The sequence below is a fragment of the Tursiops truncatus genome, chromosome 19 (assembly GCF_011762595.2).
Source record: "Tursiops truncatus isolate mTurTru1 chromosome 19, mTurTru1.mat.Y, whole genome shotgun sequence".
NCBI lineage: Eukaryota > Metazoa > Chordata > Mammalia > Artiodactyla > Delphinidae > Tursiops > Tursiops truncatus.
In genome coordinates this window covers 33,672,341-33,693,943 of record NC_047052.1, presented here as the reverse complement: position 1 = coordinate 33,693,943, position 21,603 = coordinate 33,672,341, and the positions used below count along the sequence as shown (strand labels likewise).

The 21,603-nt window shown below is 43.2% G+C and overlaps 1 long non-coding RNA gene across 2 annotated transcripts in view; it reads right to left on the bottom strand.

Annotated features, from left to right (window-relative positions):
- Positions 1-749: 749 nt before the first annotated feature.
- Positions 750-21,603, bottom strand: part of LOC141277224 (uncharacterized) — a 41,088-nt gene continuing 20,234 nt past the window's right edge. The window contains exons 3-4 of one of the 2 annotated variants that reach the window (XR_012328272.1): positions 10,498-10,580; positions 750-772 (exon numbers count right to left, since the gene is read on the bottom strand). This is a non-coding gene — a long non-coding RNA (uncharacterized lncRNA). Of the gene's footprint in view, positions 773-10,497; positions 10,581-18,132; positions 18,497-21,603 lie in introns of those variants that run through there. The other variant, XR_012328273.1, reaches the window with a different exon arrangement.

The window sequence follows — 21,603 nt, the reverse complement described above, 5'->3', positions numbered from 1 at the left end:
GGGACGCGGGTTCGTGCCCTGGTCCGGGAAGATCCCACATGCCGTGGAGCGGCTGGGCCCATGAGCCATGGCCGCTGAGCCTGCGCATCTGGAGCCTGTGCTCCGCAGCGGGAGAGGCCACAACAGTGAGAGGCCCGCGTACTGCAAAAAAAAAAAAAAAAAAAAAAAACTTAAGGCAACTCTTCAAGAGAAATAGCACCCACTGAACCTCAAAGCGCCTCTCCTCACCTTCTGAAATCTTAATATTCATTAAAAATATGACAACAGGGCTTCCCTGGTGGCGCAGTGGTTGAGAGTCTGCCTGCCGATGCAGGGGACACGGGTTCGTGCCCCGGTCCGGGAAGATCCCACATGCCGTGGAGCGGCTGGGCCCGTGAGCCATGGCCGCTGAGCCTGCGCGTCCGGAGCCTGTGTTCCGCAGCTGGAGAGGCCATAACAGTGAGAGGTCCGTGTACCTCAAAAAAAAAAAAAAAGACAACAAACACTGCAATTGCCCTAAACTGTCCTGCTTCCTCAAGAGAACTCCCGTGGAAGCATGAGAGCTACAGCTAACATTGTACTCCTGGTGGGAAGCACTGACCTGGCTGCAGAAGGAGACTTCCTGTCCTCTCACCTATCAAAGGGGACTTGGCAGGAACCGGGGGAGGAGGGCCTGGGAAGGATCTCTTTCTGGGGGTTGGAAGGAGTGGAGGTGGCTTGCCCATGATGGGGGTATTCCCGCCTTGAAATGAGGAATGAGCGCTCCTGGCCAAAGGATTTGGCATCTCCAAACCTGGAAAAATGAAGAAAACAAATGGAAAGCATAAGCCTGCTGCAGAGCCCAGCAAGCTGCACAAAAGACAACTCAGGCACTTCCAGGAAGACCTTCCCTTCTTCTGATTGAGAAGTTTCTATAATCAAAAGGCACCAGGATGTTAGCTAGACTTACTGCGATGCGCACCACACAATATATACAAATACTGAATCATGTTGTACACCTGAAACTAATATATGTTATGTGTCAATTAAATCTCAATTAAAATAAATTTTAAAATAAATAAAATAAGCACTCAGGAAAAAGAAAAAGAAACAAAACTGTTATGTTTTAAGCTTATGGGTCCCCTCCCCACCCTGAGAAAGTGAGTTCAATAAAAGTGTACAAAAATAAAACACATGCTGCATTTTATAAGAATAATAATTTATTTAAAGCTTTAACATGGTCCTGCGACTTCAGCTACTTTTCCCTACAAGGGACAAGTGATTATTTTCTTCTCACCTACTTAACTCAAAACAAGCAATCTGAAAAGTCACTACTTCAAAGACTCCACTTGTAGCTGGAGTGCTCTTTAAAATCAGCGAGATTAGGAACTGCTTATTCACATTCACCATACACTTCAAAGTACTCTTAAAAATGTCTCAACAAACAACAAACTTAGAATCAGAAAAATAAACTGATAGGGAACTGGAACTATTTCCTACGTGTCCATCTATATAGAGAGGTCATCCTATTTATGTATTAAAAATCTGGTTCAAGAGAAAATTTAGCTACAGAAGAAGCACTTTCGTCTATAAAGGTTAAACATTACAACACTGTATTCTGGGCTTCCCTGGTGGCGCAGTGCTTAAGAATCCGCCTGCCAATGCAGGGGACACAGGTTCGAGCCCTGGTCCGGGAAGATCTCACAAGCCGCAGGGCAACTAAGCCTGTGTGCCACAACTACTGAGCCTGCTCTCCAGAGCCCGCAAGCCACAGCTACTGAAGCCCGTACACCTAGAGCCCGTGCTCCTCAACAAGAGAAGCCACCGCAATGAGAAGCCCGAGCACTGCAACGAAGAGTAGCCCCCGTTCACCGCAACTAGAGAAAGCCCGTGTGCAGCAACAAAGACCTAACTCAGCCACAAATAAATTAATTATTTTAAGAAAAAAATGAATAAGATAAAAAACAACAACAGTGTATTCTCAACTGGAACACATTCAAATCAGACACCTTTGTATTACACAGGTATATTCTCTCAACTGAATGAAAAGCTTTTAGATTTCTTTTATACATGGATTCGTAGAAACGGATCTTCTGGGGTTTAAAATGGGGAAGGAAAGGGGACAGTGCCAAATACCTTCCAGTTGTCCTTTCCTGGTCTTCAGGTAGTCAATGAGCAGGTTCAGCTCATTCTTGTACAAATGTCTGCCCTCATTCAACAGGAAGAGAAGATGCTGAACGCCCGAAGGGACACAGTAGCTGGTAAGGCACTCCCTGGCCAAGAAGTCATCTACCAGTTCACCAGCCCTCAGAGAAATGCCAGTGTGTTCCTGCTGCTCCCGTTTAGCGAAAAATCTCCTATATTCTTTAGCCTCCAGCATGAGGGTGTCCTCCGGAGGCATATGATGATCTACTAGGGATAAGAAAGAGCCTGCTTTACATCAAATGGGTGCCCTGATTGCTTTAAAATCACATTTACAAAAAGACAAGAGGAAAAGCAATCAGAAAAGAACATAGTTAATCTAATGACATGTTATTTAAACTGTTTCAGCTTTCAGTACAGATGTGACTATCTACTGATTCAAGAAAGAGATTGGCACCCTCAACAGCAGGGGCTCTGTCGGATTTCAAAATCAAACATTACATTCTGTTTCAAAACTATAACATGTGACAGCTCGATGTACTCTTTCAATACCAAACCCTGATTTCACAATTGGATAGCTTCGTGCTAAGCTAACGAGAGAGAAAGAGAAAGAGAGTGAGGGAGAGGGAGAGAGGGAGGAATAGGTGGCATGTATGTCAACAGGAATTCTTATGGATAAACAAACAGCCTAAAAATAAGACAGGATGCAACTTTAACCATCGCTGGCTATTGGAAAAGCTAAAAAAAAAAAAAAAAAAAAAGGTGAAGGTTTTCATTTGGTTCCAGCAATGAGAGTGTATGACTTGAGTGTGATTCACAGAACAAACAACCAGGACCTGAGAATGGCAGCCTTTAGATGGTAGAGTAGGGGTGAAAAATGAGTCAAGCAGGGACTGCTGTGTTTCATTATGAACCTTTTAGTGTTTATCTTTTAACTTTGCATATGCAGTACTTTGAGAAAAGGTGGACAGACACGCTGTGCAGGGCTTCTAGGTTCTGTCAGTGTAGCATGAGGAGTAACGCACATCCTTTACGTGGCTCCAGTCTTTGGCTCAGGTCTATGAGATCTTAAACCGTACTGAAAGTCTTTCCAGGTCAGGTCAGGAGTGCTCTAAATATTACATAAAAAATAAATTCTATGTACATTGTAGATATGATATGTCTCTACCTCTGTGTGGTATTATCAAAATTAATTTGTAAAAGAGCTCCATTTAATTGACATAAAAGTAAGCAATTATAAAAAAATAAAATAAATAAATAAATTCTAGACACCAAGAGCAGCTTTTACATAACGTCATGACTGTAGTCAATGCAAGGTATCTTCTGATCTCTGCAAGGTTTATCTACTGAGAATAAGACTTAATAAAAGTTTAATTTTAAATGGGAGGCCCTTATGCTATCTTGCCATATATCACCTGCTTCTGAACAAATTTAGGACCCAAGGGACACCACAGAGCTACAGTGGAGATCAGGGTATCTGGCTAAATCTTAAATCATGTTTATTAAGGTTACATTTAGGAAGAAATATGAATATGTATTTGTCTTCAGGTGCTGAAGTTTCATTGTTTGACTATTTTACATATTTGTCACCGCACAGAAGCAGCTCCACACGCTTTTGAATGACAGCTGCATGCAAGGTATGGAGCAAACTGTTGGCTATAAAGCACTGTGAAAGACAGCCCAGCTAATAATCTTGCTGAAATAGATGTAGCTTATAGGAGAAAACAGAGTGTTCTTTTTACTTATGATCTGAGTTCAATAATTAAATTCATGGATGAGAAATGAAACACTTACCTATTAATACTATTCTGGACATGAAAAAGAAACTATCTTCTTGAAGTAGTGCGGGTTTTTAAGTATTTTAGTATTCGACAAATTATTCAACCTACTTACTTGAGTGAGAATTTTCTAAAGATCTTGCATGAACATAACAAGTAAGTAATCAGATGTGATTAGTCTTTTGCGCAACCTGTTAGAGCCACGCTGCTGCCCACCCTCAGCCCAGGAGATTGGGATTTGTAATTTTTGAAAACATGCATTTTCAGAACTTATGTATGATGTAAATACGGTTTAGTCTTATTATTTCTTTAAAATACATTAGACATTTTCTATGCTTAGAAAAACTGCAATTTCATACTCTTGAGTGTTGAGCAAGAGGTGGCCAGGTGGGTGGGGTGGCTACAAGGAGGTAAAGCAAATGGAATGGTCAGAATAAAAGCATCGCAGCACCCCCAAGAAGATGGAGAGCAAGTGTTCCTCACGTTTGCTTTTTCAGACCCAGTATTATAGCTGGATTATAGAACATCAGTCCTACACTGACCTCTCCGCAGGCTCCAGGAGCTATAAGCAGTATATAAATCCAGCTACTTACTAGCGCTTCACAAGGTCTCTGCCCAAAGGAAGGATCATCTGACTTAGCAATGAAAATCCTACACTGCTAAGGAGACTCGAGCTGGGATGGACATTCCAGGGCCAGCTTGAGAAGTGTGCCTGGCTGCTGCTCACTCAGACAGAGGAAGGAAGCAGGGGGAGCCTGACATCCTGGAGAGTGCCTGGCACACAGGAGGAACTCAAGAACAGAGCAGTACCAAGATGAGAGGACTAGAAAACCCACACTTGTCTGCGTAAGACTCTAGTCGAGCTGCTAAGGGCCCTCCACAAGGCAGCCCGCTCCGCTCTTGAAGCAGCAGCTCTGACCAGGAGGGAGAGCCTGAGGGTGGTCCAGGATGGGTGCATCTGCCGAAGACTGGGTATTTTAGGGAGGAAAAGAGAGTTCATTTTTGTGAACTCTCATAAGCCTAAGAATAGTTAAATGTTTGAGATATCCTGGAGAAAGCAAAGTTGGCAAGAAAGGTCGTGTAAGAGATGGGGCTTCCCTGGTGGCGCAGTGGTTGAGAGTCCGCCTGCTGATGCAGGGGACACGGGTTCGTGCCCCGGTCCGGAAAGATCCCGCATCCTGCGGAGCGGCTGGGCCCGTGAGCCATGGAAGCTGAGCCTGCGCGTCTGGAGCCTGTGCTCCGCAACGGGAGAGGCCACAACAGTGAGAGGCCCGCGTACCGGAAAAAAAAAAAAGAGAATGCAGGGGATGATGAACGGGGGATGACGAACAGGGGATGATGAACAGGGAGCCTTACGATCACCAATTGTAGAAAAAATGATGGTGGGATCTGTTCAAAAGTTCTATCGACACATAAGAGAACTGAATTGGTTACATAATATTTTGGATGAGATATTTTTGATTCTTAAATAAGAAGCAATAAAGACAATTTAAGTCTCAGTTGTCTCTAATACACCAAAGAGTACTCTGTGATAACTATTCAAGTCATTTTTTCCTAACTGGATTCAGTTTAGCTACTGACAAATGTGAACATTCAAAGTGTACCAGCATACAAAGAAAAAATATTACATTTCTAAAGGAGGATCTATTTTAAATGATTGTTCTATACTGAGCTAAACTTACTTTTGATAGACTCATGAAGCATAACTACGGCGCAAGAGACTGTTCAGCAAGAATACAAAATGGGGACCCATCGTCTCTAACTTCCTGGAGGGCTTGAGAGAGCCCTGACTCCGAGGCAAGGTGAATCATTTCCACCACGAGACCATGATCCTGCAACCGATTACCTACGACTGTTGCATATTCCCTTAAAATACATACACACACACACACACACACACACACACACACACACACACACGCAAGAAAAAGGTGGGTTACTTTCAATCAAACAACCGGAAAAAAAAACTATGTCACCAAGCAGTTGTTCCACAGATACTCTGATGCACCACAAATTTAAGTAAGTGAGGGGCAAGATACTATATTTTTATTGTGCTTAGATAAGTGACGTGGAAGATGCCATATTTTCCCAAAAATCATGCATGCCCTACAACTTGTTTTTGTTCTCAGGCACGCTGAAAACATTCTAGGGTTTGTTATCCATCTAATGGAATCAGTTAAGAGGACTGGAGGCAACTCCAACCAAAACAAAACTCACTTTTTTGAAAACGTAGTGTCCTCATATGGTTGATCATGTACATGATTTTATAAAGAAAGCAGAGTATGTCAAAGCCTTGTTTTTGTGGGGCATGACGTACTGGGTAAGCACCATGAATGTGGCCAGAGTTTTTCAAAATGGAATCATTCAAGTGTTACTTGATGAAGTCATTTCAATCTAAAGACCATGAAAGAAAACTTAAAATTGTATCTTCAGAAAAATGAGAGAATGCTCATTTACACTTAGTTCCCGGGATAGACCAGTACTTGTTGAGGTTACTACCACTGAGACAATCCCTTGCTGGAGAGTAACTGGATGATACTGGAGTTAACCATCTCAATCAACATCAGCAACCCCAGAACTAACCTTGGATCAAAGCCCAGTCATCTCATCACCTATTTCCTTAGCCTCGGTCCTCAAGTCCTGAAGAATCCTAGACCTCTCCTTTGGGTTTATGCTTCCACTCCTGCCCAGTACTTGCTTAGAAACCTGCAACGGCCTCCTACCACATCTTTTAGCCTCGGTTCTTTTCCCCACTCCAATCCATCCTACATGTCAGTCTGAGTAATCCCATGAAAAGTACTGCTTTCAAAAATGCCACAATAGGGGCTTCCTAGACTAGAAAACCCACACTTGTCTGGGTAAGACTCCGGGCGAGTCTTAAGAGTCCGCCTGCCCATGCAGGGGACACGGGTTCGATCCCCGGTCCGGGAAGATCCCACATGCTGTGGAGCAACTAAGCCCGTGCACCACAACTACTGAGCCTGCACGTCACAACTACTGAAGCCCATGCACCCTAAAGCCCATGCTCTGCAACAAGAGAAGACACCGCAATGAGAAGCCAGCGCACCGCAACGAAGAGTAGCCCCCACTCACCACAACTAGAGAAAGCCCACGTGTAGCAATGAAGACCCAATGTGGCCAAAAATAAATCAATTTTTAAAAAATTTTGTTTATTTTTTTATACAGCAGGTTCTTATTAGTTATCCATTTTATACATATTAGTGTATATATGTCAATCCCAATCTCCCAATTCATCACAGCACCACCATCCCACTCTGCTGCTTTGCTCCCTTGGTGTCCATACATTTGTTCTCTACATCTGTGTCTCCCTTTCTGCCTTGCAAACCGGTTCATCTGTACCATCTTTCTAGGTTCCACATATATGCATTAATATACGATATTTGCTTTTCTTTTTGTGACTTACTTCACTCTGTGTGACAGTCTCTAGATTCATCCACATCTCTACAAATGACCCAATTTCGTTCCTTTTTATGTCTGAGTAATATCCCATTGTACATATGTACCACATCTCTTTATCCATTTGTCTGTCGATGGGCATTTAGGTTGCTTCCATGAAAAAATGCCACAGTGACTGCTCAGCATCCTAAACTTCTCACCCTAGCTTCCAAAGTCCTGGCAAGACATGGCTCCAACCTATCTTGAGAGGTCTTGTAACCCACTGAGCTTCAAACATCCTGTTTCTCTTCCCAAATTTAATTTCTTGTGATCTCAGGACAATCAACTCTCCCCACACTTTTTCCAGCTGTGCTTTCCCTGCCATTCTGTTGCTAGACTCTAAGCAGTTCTCACCTCAAAGGCCCAGCTCAAATGATATTATTCCCTGAAACCTCCTTGATCCAACTCATTGGCCCTCACAATGGTAATCTACTCTTCCCTATGTGTATACTCTGCTTAGAGTACATTCCATCTTCCACTTGTTATTTGTGCACATTTTATCTTATTAGACTGCATGTGGTCCAAATAGGGATTGTTGCTTAATTATCTTTATGTTTCTCTCTGTGCCCAGCACAAAGCTTCCCATGTAACAGTGCACAAAATGTATATTTTGTGAATGAAAAATTAATATGATGGAAGGAAAAATGCTTTTCTTGGCAATTTAGGAGAGTATGGATGATTTCAGAAAATAAATTCAAGAGGAAAACAAGAAAAACATGACACGATTCATATTTACAGAGTGACAGCCCATGAGTCAAAATTATCATACAAAAAGATCACCACAAAAATAATTCACATTCGGGCCTCCCCTACTAAGCCCGTGCGCCACAACTACTGAGCCTGCACTCTAGAGCCCACAAGCCACAACTACTGAGCCCATGTGCCACAACTACGGAAGCCTGTGCCCCTAGAGCCCGTGCTCTGCTGCAACAGAGGCCACTGTGATGACAAGCCCGTGCACTGCAATGAAGAGTAGCCCCCGCTCACTGCAACTAGAGAAAGTCCGCACGCAGCAATGAAGACCCAACGCAGCCAAAAATAAAATAAATAAATTTTTTAAAAATAAATAAGAAATTCACATTAGATGATATGATCTGAAAATTAATTACCATTTTGGGATATAAAGGAATGAATTAGCTGACGAATCGATCACTCCAAGTCTTTCCGACGTTGAAGAGACAAGACAGCTGGCAGCACAGCCTAGTTCACAAGTTGCCTGGCAGATGCAGACCCCACACAGCAGAGTTTCTAAGCTGCATCCACCAGGATCCTAATCCATGGCTAAATGCCAGACCTGCGGAATGCCAGGCAGAGGAGTGACCGCCACTCCAGATGGAGCGGGGAGAAGACCAATCTCCAGGACTCCTCCCCACCACAAAACTCTGCACTCAATACCAGTCAGCCTGGCTCCAGAGATGAGAAGGTGGCAAGGGTATCAGGGTCGTGTATGTCGAATGGCAGCTGGAGTCACTCACAATTCTGAAAGAAGTGCAAGATGCTACAAGACGGGTGTGATTCTTGTTGCAAGTTTTGAGAAAGCTAATGTAGTTGAAGATTAATGTAGTTTCCCTGGCTGGTGCAGAGTATGGTAGCAAAGTTGCCAAATGCTGAGGGAAAACAAAGCTACTAGGCATGCTGAGTCTTTACTGCCTCTGGGTTCAAAATTAGTTTGAATTACTACATGATCAACTTAATCCAGGGCACGCCTGGGTGTCGTCCAATTATTAAAGGGAAATGCCATAATTTCCTAATGTAAAGGGAACTGGCCTCTCCCACCCTCCCCATGCTATGACTGACCTCATTTCTTCTAGCGTGCTGTCTCCCAAGGTCCAACCCAAATAATCCTCCAAACAAAATGGAGCTACAATTTTGCTTCACAAACTCAGAGTAAAGCTGCTATCTACAAATAAAGTAGATTTCCATAAAGGAGATATCACAGAATAAAAATTCTGAGTCAATTTTAAATTGCATATTTTCATATTAAAAAAAGTGAGAAATCCAATGCTGCCTTAATGCTGGATTATGTTTTGTATATGCCTGGTCTCCTATTCAGGAATAATTAGTTATCATGTCTGGGTCTTCAGTATCACTCACTAAGTACCTAGCCTGGAGTAACTATACAAACCTCCAGCCAACCATTTGTCTACGTGCCAGGCTGTCTGCCAAGCACTATGAAACCCGACATAACCCAGAGACACAGTTATCATCACATATTAAGTCCCCATTTGCCCTCAAGTGCCAGCCAATGGTGTGCAGGGCACTACATGAGCCCAAAGTACGAGCTGGACACTGACCAGGCTGCAATTGCGCTTAAGCGGCCCACATGAGTTAGGCAGGCGGAGAAGAGGGAACGGCACCCCATGTTGAAGCAAGAACAGCACAAAGGCTGAGGGGAACTCAACAAGCAGTTAAGAAATGAGGGGACCCTTCTCTGAAGATCAGTGAGAGCGACTTTTTGGCACACTACACTAGATGGTCAGCACCCCAGGGAAGGGGTTTGTCCGTTATGTTCGCTCAAGTATCCCCCAGAGCCTAGATCTGTGGCTGGCACAGGGAACCCAACCCTAAAAATAGCTTTGGTTTTTTTTCTGATTATAAAATTAATATACGCTCACTGTAGAAAACTTGGGCAATACAGAAAAGGTGAATAAGACAGTCATCTTCAGAAATCTCCCCACCCACACAGGATGCCTCTACCATCAGTTTGGTAAACCCAACAGGATAGTCTTGTAATTCCTAAAGCAGTGCTCTAGCAGAGCATTTTGAGAGTTTCAATTCTCAGCGACTTATGTACCTAAGGCTGAACACTTCATTATTTGTTTTTACACAACCTCACTTGACACGCTAAAAAGAAACAAATCTACCTCTGTTCTTTGTCGACAGAAACAATAATGCAATCTGAAGGCCTCTCTTGATCACACTCTTGCTGAATCACTTGATAAAAGTGCTGGAAAAGCCCCTCTTTCTGAGCGGCCCTGACACTGGCATCATCTGGAAAATATTGATGAATTCATGTTTTTTGCAAGGCCAAAAGCAATGCACTGGTGAGCAAAAACTCTCCAAAAGAAAGGTTTCCAGGGTTTCTTACAAAAGTGTAAATGAAAGACAACACCTCTACAAAAAATAGACAAGGAAAACATAAGATTCTCAACAAGACTCTTACCTAACTGAGGGTACTGGCACAGTGCATGGCTATCTCCATTCCCTTTTGAATAATCAGCCACCTTCCGCCATAATTCTTCAATGCTGTTGGAGGCATGAAAATATTAACAGTTCACGCAAACATGGTCTCCCTCTAAACGTGTCCCCAAAAGCCAAAAAATAAACACCAGATTACCAAGTGAAGTATATAGGCACCTAAATAAAGCCTGTGTCTTTTTAAACATAAAATGACACTCAATAATCTGTTCTCATTTTAGAACACTATTAGTTCCTGGGATTTTTTTTGCCCTTTTCCATTCATTTCCTCTTGTCTGTTACAACAAAAAGTTCTAAATGGTGCCATTGATCTTTGTCAAGTAAGACTCAGATACAGACAAAGAGCGAGACTCACACTTTAAGGTGTTTATTCTAAAGGAAATGAGATCATTTTATTTGAAGCGTTCATCTTTTAAAGAAGGTGACATTATCTCTGAAGGTTTTCACTGGATATGGGTACAAGATGATTCAACAAGATCTGCTCACATTACTCCTAAACATTCTAGAGCTCCTGTGAGTAAGCTATTTTCCCTTGCTAAAGGCATGCAAAATAGTGCACAGATGTGGCATAATCCATCAGCCATCTAAAGTAGTCCCCTTTGCTGTGATTTAACAAGAAACGGGGCATTCGATGCACTATGTCCCCTAAATCAGGCATTATTACTGCAGCTCCCCAGCATCCAGACACCAATGTTTCATCCACAAGGAATGTCCTGCCAGGGAGAGAACCCCTGGGCAGGCAGCAATTAGCTCTTTTCTCACTAGAGGTATCGCACTGCATGGCAAAGGGGCACAGAACACCTCAGTCAAACCATGACTACTCAGCAAGCTGCCAACGAGCATCGATCCTTTGCTCCTCCCCTGTACAATGTTCAATCAGGTCGTGTCCACATCCAACCTCCTGACAGACCAGAGTCACAGCTCCAGACTTTCAGATGCAAAGCTTTTGCCTGAGTCCATGCCTCCCCAGCTGCCCTGAGAATCCTGAGCTACACAAGAATGCCCCCCTCCCCCAAGCAGGCTCTATCTTTTTAAGCATTTTTTTAAATGATTGCTTTTTGGGGGGAGGGTTGTTTTGTTTTGTTTTTGTTTATTTTGCGGTATGCGGGCCTCTCACTGCTGTGGCCCCTCCCGCCGCGGAGCACAGGCTCCGGACGCGCAGGCTCAGGGGCCATGGCCCACGGGCCCAGCTGCTCCGCGGCATGTGGGATCCTCCCGGACCAGGGCACGAACCCGCGTCCCCTGCGTCGGCAGGCGGACTCTCAACCACTGCGCCACCAGGGAAGCCCTTAATGATTGCTTTTTAATTAATTTATTTATTTGGCTGTGTTGGGTCTTCATTGCTACACGCGGGCTTTCTCTAGTAGCGGTGGGGGGGGGGATACTTTTCGTTGTGGTGCACGGGCTTCTCATTGCGGTAGCTTCTCTTGTTGTGGAGCACGGGCTCTAGGCGCGCGGGCTTCAGTAGTTGTGGCACGCGGGCTCTAGAGCGCAGGCTCAGTAGTTGTCGCGCACGGGCTTAGCTGCTCCGCGGCTTGTGGGATCTTCCCAGACCAGGGCTTGAACCCATCTGCCCTGCATTGGCAGGCGGATTCTTAACCACTGCGCCACCAGGGAAGTCCCTCCACAGGCCATTCTTCAGGCTGCCTGCTTTCTCCAACCTTTGCTACACTGTGCTCTTGCTGGCTTTCCCTCAAACTTCATACACTTACTTTCTCTTAGTGAAGTGGCATGTAAACTCCCCACATCCCTCTAAGTAATTAGAGAGGACTGGGAGGCGCCCCAGAAGCTGGTTCAGCCAGGAAAGGCAGTGTAGTGTTGAAATTGCAACTGCCTGGGTATGAATCTCAGCTCCTTCACTTACTAACCAGGAAAGCCTGAACGAGGTACTTAACATCGTTATGCCTCAGTTTCCTCACCTATAAAATGGGGATATTAGGAGAACCTGCCCCTAAGTGTTGCTATGAATTAAATGAGTTAATACAGGTAAGTCCCATAGAATGGTGCCTGATGCAGAGTAGGCCCTCAACAGATGTAAGCCTTTATTATCCACCTCTGCCTTTAGGTTTCTTTCAGGCCCAGGGCTAAGAAAATCTGTCCTTCAGAAGATCGTCTAACAGTGCAAGCATGCTAAGTCTCCTCTTCAGGAACTACTACCTGAGAGAAGCTAACCTCCATTAATAGTCACTCCTGAATTCTACACTTCCAAGTGCTTCCACAGTTGAGGAAAGCATTTTTCAATTTTGAATTATTAATCTAATCTGACACAAATCTCCTCTGTAATGCAGGCAAGAAAGAGACCCTGTCAAGGTTCATACATTCAAAAATCAATTCAAATATAGTTCAAGGAAACGTGCTTTTACCACAACTACAGAGGGAGATCCAAGGCAAGAATGCTGAGCTTCCATGTTGATTTACCCATTTAGCTTCTTAGAAGAACTCCACTGCTGAATGTGGAGGACAGAGTAAACTAAATAAGATAACCTTCAAAAAAAGGTTTGCTTACTTTGGGATACCACACAGCAGTCAAGAACAATGAGGATGAATAATCCTCTGTGACATAATGTTCAGTGAAAGAAGTTCCAGAACAATATACCAGTGTGAGCCATTTAAGTTACAAGCAAGGGAGAAAAAATTGGGTGAGTTCTGAAAAGAGATTTTTCACTTTTTAGTACCAGACACTTTTACATCTATTTATCCATTTCTTGGGTTAAAAAAATTTTTAAGTGACTTTTCTTTATATACCGGGCTCTGGAGTACTGATCTGTTTCACAATAAAATAAATTTACATTTTTTGAGCATATACCAATAGTTAGATGGTAGCAGAGAAAAGGTGTGGAGGTGTGGAAGAAGGAAGTCTTAGAAGGGAGTCTAGGGCCTGCTACAGATAACCCCCCAAGGGGGTCGCCCACGTGGAGTTGACTGACAAGCCCACAAAGAACAGGCCTGGGGGGCTGAGTCCCTTCAGGCTGCAAGTCTGTTTTAGTTCCTAGAATCCAAATGTCTATGGAAAGGTGAAAGTTAAAGCAGAATGGCTTAAAATGATCAAGTTGACCTGAGGGACTTCCCAAAAAGCAAATATTAATAACATCAATTTTAACAAACACATAAGTCTGCACAGCAAGACCACATCTAAATTATTACTAAAGCTTTTAGCAAATTGAGCCACAACAATAACATTTCACCTTAGCATGTCTTCACCCTTCTTTAAGTAGCCCTCTTGGGGAGAATAAGAAGTCAGCGGAAAAGGTTTATATGGCTCACTGCTAAAAAACCAACAAAGACAAAATTACACTTAAGGAGAAATTATTTCCCATCGCCCTCACATCGGTTTCCACAGTTCTGGTACACTCAAAGGTGATTAAGTCTTCAGTTCAACTGGGTTTTAAAAACTCCAACAATGGTTTTTCTCAATACTTTTTTTTCAGAACCCTTACTTTATTTTGTAATACCTATTTCTATTTTTGTCTCATTTGTTTGCTCAACGGCTTTTGCAGAGTTGACAACTGAAGGCTCAGTTCTGTCACAAGGAAAGACCATTATAAACTCACCGACAGCAAGGAGCTCCAACACAATGAACCTGATCTGCCTGACTGAGCCGAACTAAACTTTTAAGGATGCAATGCTGGTGGCGTTTGGCAATTATGAAAAATGATAATTAATCACTATTGTTTTTTAAAAGCTTTTCTTTGCCAGATGCTCCAACAATAATACCATAAGTTTTTGTGGATTTTCTGCCACCTTTAATGTATCTGACACTAACTCCACAACGGAGCTTATGAAAGAAAATTCCTAAATGATACATGTGTATCAATTGCAAGTATTAAACATCCTCGATTAAGGCTACTGGGGAATTCCCTGGCAGTCCAGTGGTTAGGACTCCACGCTTCCACTGCTGGGACCCCGGGTTTGATCCCTGGTTGGGGAACTAAGATCCCACAAGCTGCACAGCATGGCCAACAAAAAGACTGCTGTTATATTTACGTGCCAAATGCATTTTGACATACTTCCTCTTTGACACCTTCCTCCTCATTCAAAGTTGTGCGGTTAGTGAATAACATAGATTTAAATCTAAGACAAGAATAAAAGGCAAAACCTAAGAAGCAAGTGCCTGCTCCAAATTGTTAGCTGGAAGAAACAAGGGGCTGAACAAGATTAACTGCTATAAATTTGGACTGAGAGGGTTAAACAGTTACTAGAAAGATTTCCATTTCCGAAAAGGATAAGGAGCACAGATGCTCCACTCGACCCTCTTCTCGATGATCCCAGCCAAGTTTGAAGGCCATGAGAAGGAATAAGCAGATGGTTCAATGTGAGTAAGTCAAAAGGAAGTTGCATTTGCCTTATCTGGCTTCCTAGCAACTAGACTGAATGATGCCAAGAAAGCCAGCCTGCTCTAAGGAGAAACGCTGCAGGATACTTGGAACCCAGCGGTCGGGCAGGGGAGAGAAGGCCTCCAGACACACCCACCTGGCACAATGAACCCCGTGCCTGCTGACACCCACACTTCCCACCTCACCGGGTCCTCCCGTTTCCCTCGAAGTACCCTCTCCAGCCTCCCTGGCCATGCTAATGTCCGGCACCTGACTACTCGAAACTCCTTTCAGGACCACCTTTCAAACTCCAGTCACATCAGATGAGTAGTTTGGCCCAGCCATCAAAGAATAACTTCCACTTCTCCGTGGGAGGGAAGGCCTCATGCACTCTTAATGCCCTCGGCCAGCTGGACAAAGGATTTCACAGACCGAGCCAAAGCACTGAGGAAGGCAGGCACATATATCGGCTAGGGTCCCAGAGGCCTGAGAAACATCCCTCCTCAAGAGTAGAAGATAAACACTCAGGCAGGAACTGCCTTTGTGGGAGTACATAGATAGGCACGTGAAGTACATCCCCATTACAATGCAAATGGCCAGAGGAAGGCTTGAACATTATTAAATGTTGCAAGGTCACCCTGAGCCCTGGCAATCCCACTCTAGTTTGCCACGTTGTCTGTGGCCTCCCTCTAACTGGGGGCACCGATTAAACTTCAGTTCCTCTCCTACTCGCTTCGTGAATAGCAGATTAACCAGTGTCTAATAGAAAATGGAACTTATAAATGCATCCGGGAAATGCATATGGTTTCCCAGTTATTCACTGAAGATTTTCCAATGCATTATATTTAAGCCTTATAACAACCATACAAGCTGGGTAATATCAACCTCCACACACACACCTTTTAAAAACAGATGAGGAGGGAATTCCCTGGCAGTCCAGTGGTTTGGACTCGGCGCTCTCACCGCCAGGGGCCCGGGTTCAATCCCTGGCCGGGGAACTAAGATCCCACAAGCCACACAGGGCAGCCAAAAAAAAAAAAAATAGATGAGGAAACTGAAGCTCAGGTCATATGACTTGCCACACAGCTAAGCTGTAAAGCCCAAATCCAAATCCAGGTGTGTGTGACTCAAAAACCAGGTTCTTTTAAATATCTCACAGTCTAGAAATTCTAGGGTTAACCCAGGAAGTCTGCAAGTGAAAAAATTAGGAAAAGCAACAAAAGAAGGACAAGTAAAAGGGATAAAGATATTAAGTCATCCTATATTCTTATGGAAAGTAAATTCACATTCGCAAAAAAAATTCTCACTGAAAACTTAAGGAGTATGAGGGAGGAGGGCTCCACAGGGCCTGGGGACTCCTCTCCTGGCCACGTTACAGCAGGCGAAGAGTCTTCTGCCACACATCTGGGTGGACCGCCTAAGTAAGAGCAATTCAAAATTCCAACCTCAAGAGTGATGTGGAGGAACCGGAATTCTCGTGTGCTGCCGGTGGGAACGTAAAATGGTATAGTCACCTCAGCGAGCAATCTGGCAGTTTCTTAAAAAGTAAAACACATAACCAGGCCAGTCCGTGCCTAGATTTTTACTCGATAAAAATGAAAGTACGTGTCTACGCAGACTTGTAGACAAATGTTCGCAGCAGCTTTATTTGTAATAGCCAAAACCTGGAAATACCCATCAAATATCCATGTGAATGAAAAAACAAATTGTAGTATATCCATACATCTTAGCCTGCTTAGGCTGCCATAACAAAATACCATAGACTGGGTGGCAAAACAACAGAAATTTACTTTATAAGAGTTCTGGAAGCTGGAAGTCTGGGATCAGGACGTCAGCAAGGTTGAGTTCTGGTGAGCCTCTGTCCCTGGCTTGCAGATGGCCACCTTCTTGCTGTGTCCTCACATGGCTCTCCTCGGTGCATGCACATAGAGAGAGATCTCTATCTCTTCCTCTTCTTATAAGGCCACCATCCTATTGGATTAGGACCCCACCCTTTTGACCTCATTTAATCTTAATCACCTCCTAAAAGCCCTGTCTCCAAATATAGTCACAGTATGGGTTAAGGCTTCAACATACGAATTATAGGGGAACACAATTCAGGCCATAGCACCGTAAAATGGAATATTACTCAGCAATAAAGAAACAGAGTACTAATCCACCCAACGTGGAAGAATCACAAAATAATTAGCTGAATGAAAGCAGAAGCTTCCCCTCCAAAAAAATATACAGTAGTCCCCTCTTATCTACAGGAGATACATTTCAAGACCCCCAGTGGATTCCTGGGACCTCAGATAGTGCCAAACTCTACATATACCATGTTTTTCCCGTACATACATATCTATGTTTAGTTGATAAATTAGACACAGAGATTAACAATAATAATAGAAAAATTATAATACACTATAATAAAAATTATATGAATGTGGTCTCTTTCTCAAAATATCTTATTGTATTGTACTCACACTTCTTCTTGTGATGATGTGAGATGATAAAATGTCTGTGTGATGAGAGTGAGGTGAATTGTGACACAGGCCTTGTGACATAGCATTAGGCTACTCTTGACCTTCTGATGATAAGTAAAAAGGAGAATAATCTGGGCTTCCCTGGTGGTGCAGTGGTTAAGAATCCGCCTGCTAATGCAGGGGACACAGGTTCAAGCCCTGGTTGGGGAAGATCCCACATGCCGCGGAGCAACTAAGCCCATGCGCCACAACTACTGAGCCTGCACTCTACAGCCCGTGATCCACAACTACTGAAGCCTGTGTGCCACAACTATTGAAGCCCGCACACCTAGAGCCCATGCTCTGCAACAAGAGAAGCCACCGCAATGAGGAGCCCGCACACCGCAACAAAGAGTAGCCCCCACTCTCAGCAACTAGAGAAAACCCGCGTGCAGCAGCGAAGACCAAATGCAGCCAAAAATTAAATAAATGAATAAATCAATTTATTTTTAAAAAAGGAAGATAATCTGCTTCCAGTGATCCTGGATCACCAAGACATGACATGGTGACGGCTCAGGATCCCAGGCAGGACAGAGTGGGACGGCAAGAGATTTCATCATGCTGCTCAGAATGATGCATAATTTAAAACTTACGAATGGCTTATTTCTGGAATTTTCCAGAAATATTTCCATTTAATATTTTTGGACTGTGGTTGACCACAGGTAACTGAAGCTACAGAAAGCAAAACTAAAGATAAGGGGCGACTACTGTATACTGTATGATTCCATTTACATAATTTACATAAAATTATACATAATATACAAATTTATATAAAATCCTAGAAAATGCAAACTAATCTATAGTGATACAAGTAATAGACCAGTTGTTGCTTGGATAAGGGGGAATTACAAGGAGGAATGAGGAAACTTTGGAAGGTAATAGCTGTATTCGTTATCTTTATTGTTGTGCTGGTCTGACATCCATATGTAAACTCAAATTATACATTTTAAATATGTGTAGTATATTATTATACAACAATATTACACATCAATAATTGTACATCAATAAAGCAGAAAAAATCCAAGCCTCTTTACTGTTTCTTTTTTTTTCCTTCTTTAACATCAATAGGTTTCAATGTGTTTCAGGTTTTAGTGCTGGTCAGAAAATCACGTAGATTCTGATGTCTTTACACGGAGAGAACCTTATGCATCTATGGAGAGAAAGTCTGTCAAAACACTTTCCTCCCAATTTCAAATTAAATGTACATGTCACTCCCAAAGCCTCCAGGAATGCTAGTACGATTATTTTTAACTTTTTACTGTTGTATCTCAATTACTCAACTTATTAGACAGCTGATCTATTAAGTTCTCAGGATAGAACCCAATGGGAATAAATTTTAAGATTAAAAAGATTTCTAAGAATCTACCTTTCGAAGTTCAATCATAATTTTAAATTTCACTGAAAAGAATTTGAATTTTAAAACTCCTCTAGAGAAATTTCTATCAAGCCTCTAGAAATAGAAAAGAGTAGTAACATGACACTGTCAAAAGTCATAGGTTCCTTCCATGATACTCTAAAGAGCAGGGGTCAGTACACAGCTAAACACAGTGTTACCATGCAATTCAGCAATCACACCCAACTGATCCGAAAATGTATGCCCACATAAAAACATACACAAAAATGCTTAGAGCAGCTTTACGCATAATTGCCCAAAACTGGATGCAACCAAGAGGCCCTTTATATGTGAATAAACAAATCACAGTATATCCACACAAATATTAAGCAATAAAGAGAAATGAGCTCACAAAAAGACTTGGATGAATCTTAAATGCATATTGCTAAGTCAAAGAAGCCAGTCTAAACAGGCTACATATTGTATGACTCTAATTATAAGACATTCTGGAAAAGGCAAAACTATAGAGATGGGGAAAGGATCAGTGGTTGCCAGGGGTTTGACAGGAAGGAGAGGAGTTCAAAAGGTGAAGCACAGACTTTTTTTTCCCCAGGCAGTGAAATTATTCTGCATGATACAGTTATGGTGGATACATGACACTTATGCATTTGTCAAAACCCACTGAATATAGCATAAAGAGTGAGGCTTAACATATGCGAGTTTTAACAGATAATTTATGAAATCAAGAGGATCCTAGGATGGAATACAGAATGTGACAAAAAATTACAAACTGTACTATGAATGTATGAAACAACCTCACTGAAGGGAGAGAGGGAAAAGGTACAGGGTCACCTTTGTACAACTTTGTACAAAAATGGGTGGGATAGAATTTGGCCCTAAAGCTGTAGTTTTCCAACCCCTGCTCTAAAGCCTAATGATGCCCTCAAGCGTTTCAAAGTCTGTGAAAGGCAGGCCACAGTGATGTGGGATCCGTGCCACAGGGAAGAAGGCCAGACCCACAGTTTTGCCCGCATCCGGCCCAGCATCTGGCCCAGAGGTGATGCCAAAGTCTTGACCAGGACTTAAAAGGTTCCGGAGGCCCAGCCCCCTCCCCTACTTGCGTCCTCCACCTGTCTGACCTAATTCCCCACCTCAACCTATTGTCTCACAGGCTCCCCCCATGGTAACCAGCAGGCCTCCTAGTTGTTCTCTCCTGCAGGGCCTTGCCCCTTGCTGTTCCCTCTGTCTTGAACACACAGCCCCTGGATAGCCACGTGGCCAGCTCCCTAGCCTCCATCCAGGGCTCTGCCCAACTGTCACCTTCTCTGTAGGGCCCTCCTTCATCTTCCCCACCACCTGTGCTCCTTGCCCCTCTGACCTGGCTTTACTTTTCTTCATGTCACTCGTCAACAGTTGATATCTCTCACAGACACACACACATTTTAAAAATAAACTTTATTTTGTAACATAGTTTTAGATTTTCAGAGAAACTGTAAAGAGGGTACCTATATAAGATAGCTCCCATGCAACCCATAGCTAGTTTCTCCTATTATTAACATCTTACACTAACATGGCACACGTGTCACAACTAATGAGCCACTATTATTAAATAAAGCCCATACTTTATTCTGATTTCCTCAGTTTTTACCTAATGTCTTTTTTTCGGGTCCAGAAGCCCATTCAGGACACCACATTTCATTTAGTCCACATGTCTCCTTGGGCCCCTCTTAGCTGCAGCAGCTTCTCAGACTTCCCTTGGTTTTGATGACCCTGACAGTGTTGGACAGCACTGGTCACATACTATGTATTTTCAATTATCTGTGTATTATCTAATCCCGAGTAGGCAAGTAAGCTTCTAGAAGATAGGGATTTTTGTCCCTCTGTTCCCTGTTTCAACCCCACAACTGGAACAGTTGTTTGCCACATCATAGGTGTTCAATGGATTTGAAGAATCAATGAATTTGCTAAAGTGAATTTTTTTGCTTAACTCAATAGACCTTTAGGTTTCATAGAGCCCAGCCCTTCTCCTTTAGCACACGAAGACCATTACTGGAACCAGAACTTGAACCTTCTCAACCTTCTGTGACTGCCTCCTCCAGAAAACCCACATATCACCATACACCAGGACCCCTCACCCTCCACTGCTGCCACACCTCAAGCTGCCCCACAGAGAAACTTGGGAGCTAGTCATCATTCTCAGGAAGCTCAACAACCTTTTCTCTGTAACAGTGTTTATTTATTTGGAAATATTCACAATGTGAATATTTTATTGTATTTGCCCTTATTGTTTTATAAACATAAGTGAAAAAATAGAAGAAAGAAAATACCAGTGCCAGTAATAGGGAAAAGTCATCCAGCAGATGATGGACAGGAGTGAGATGTTTTAGGTCAAATCAGATACTTCTTAGGCCTTGGCTGATAACCTGAAACCAAGTGCTAGAAAACCCTATCAAAGGTTGTGTGTAAGTGGCCGTGACTACCCTGCCATGTTAGATTGACAGTTCTACTTTTTACTCATTCCTCTTTAGTATCTTTTCAGGAAAAGACACTAGGGATTCCCTGATCATTATGCCTATTTGGCTACCTTTCAAAATGTGCTTTAGGGGCTTCCCTGGTGGCGCAGTGGTTAAGAATCCGCCTGCCAATACAGGGGACACAGGTTTGAGCCCTGGTCCGGGAAGATCCCACATGCCGCGGAGCAACTAAGCCCGTGCACCACAACTACTGAGCCTGCGCTCTAGAGCCTGCAAGCCACAACTACTGAAGCCTGTGCTCCACAGCAAGAGAAGCCACTGCAAAGAGAAGCCCGTGCACCACAAAGAAGAGTATCCCCCGCTTGCCACACTAGAGAAAGCCCACACCCAGCAACTAAGACCCGAAACAGCCATAAATAAATAAATTTATTTATTTATTTATTTATTTTT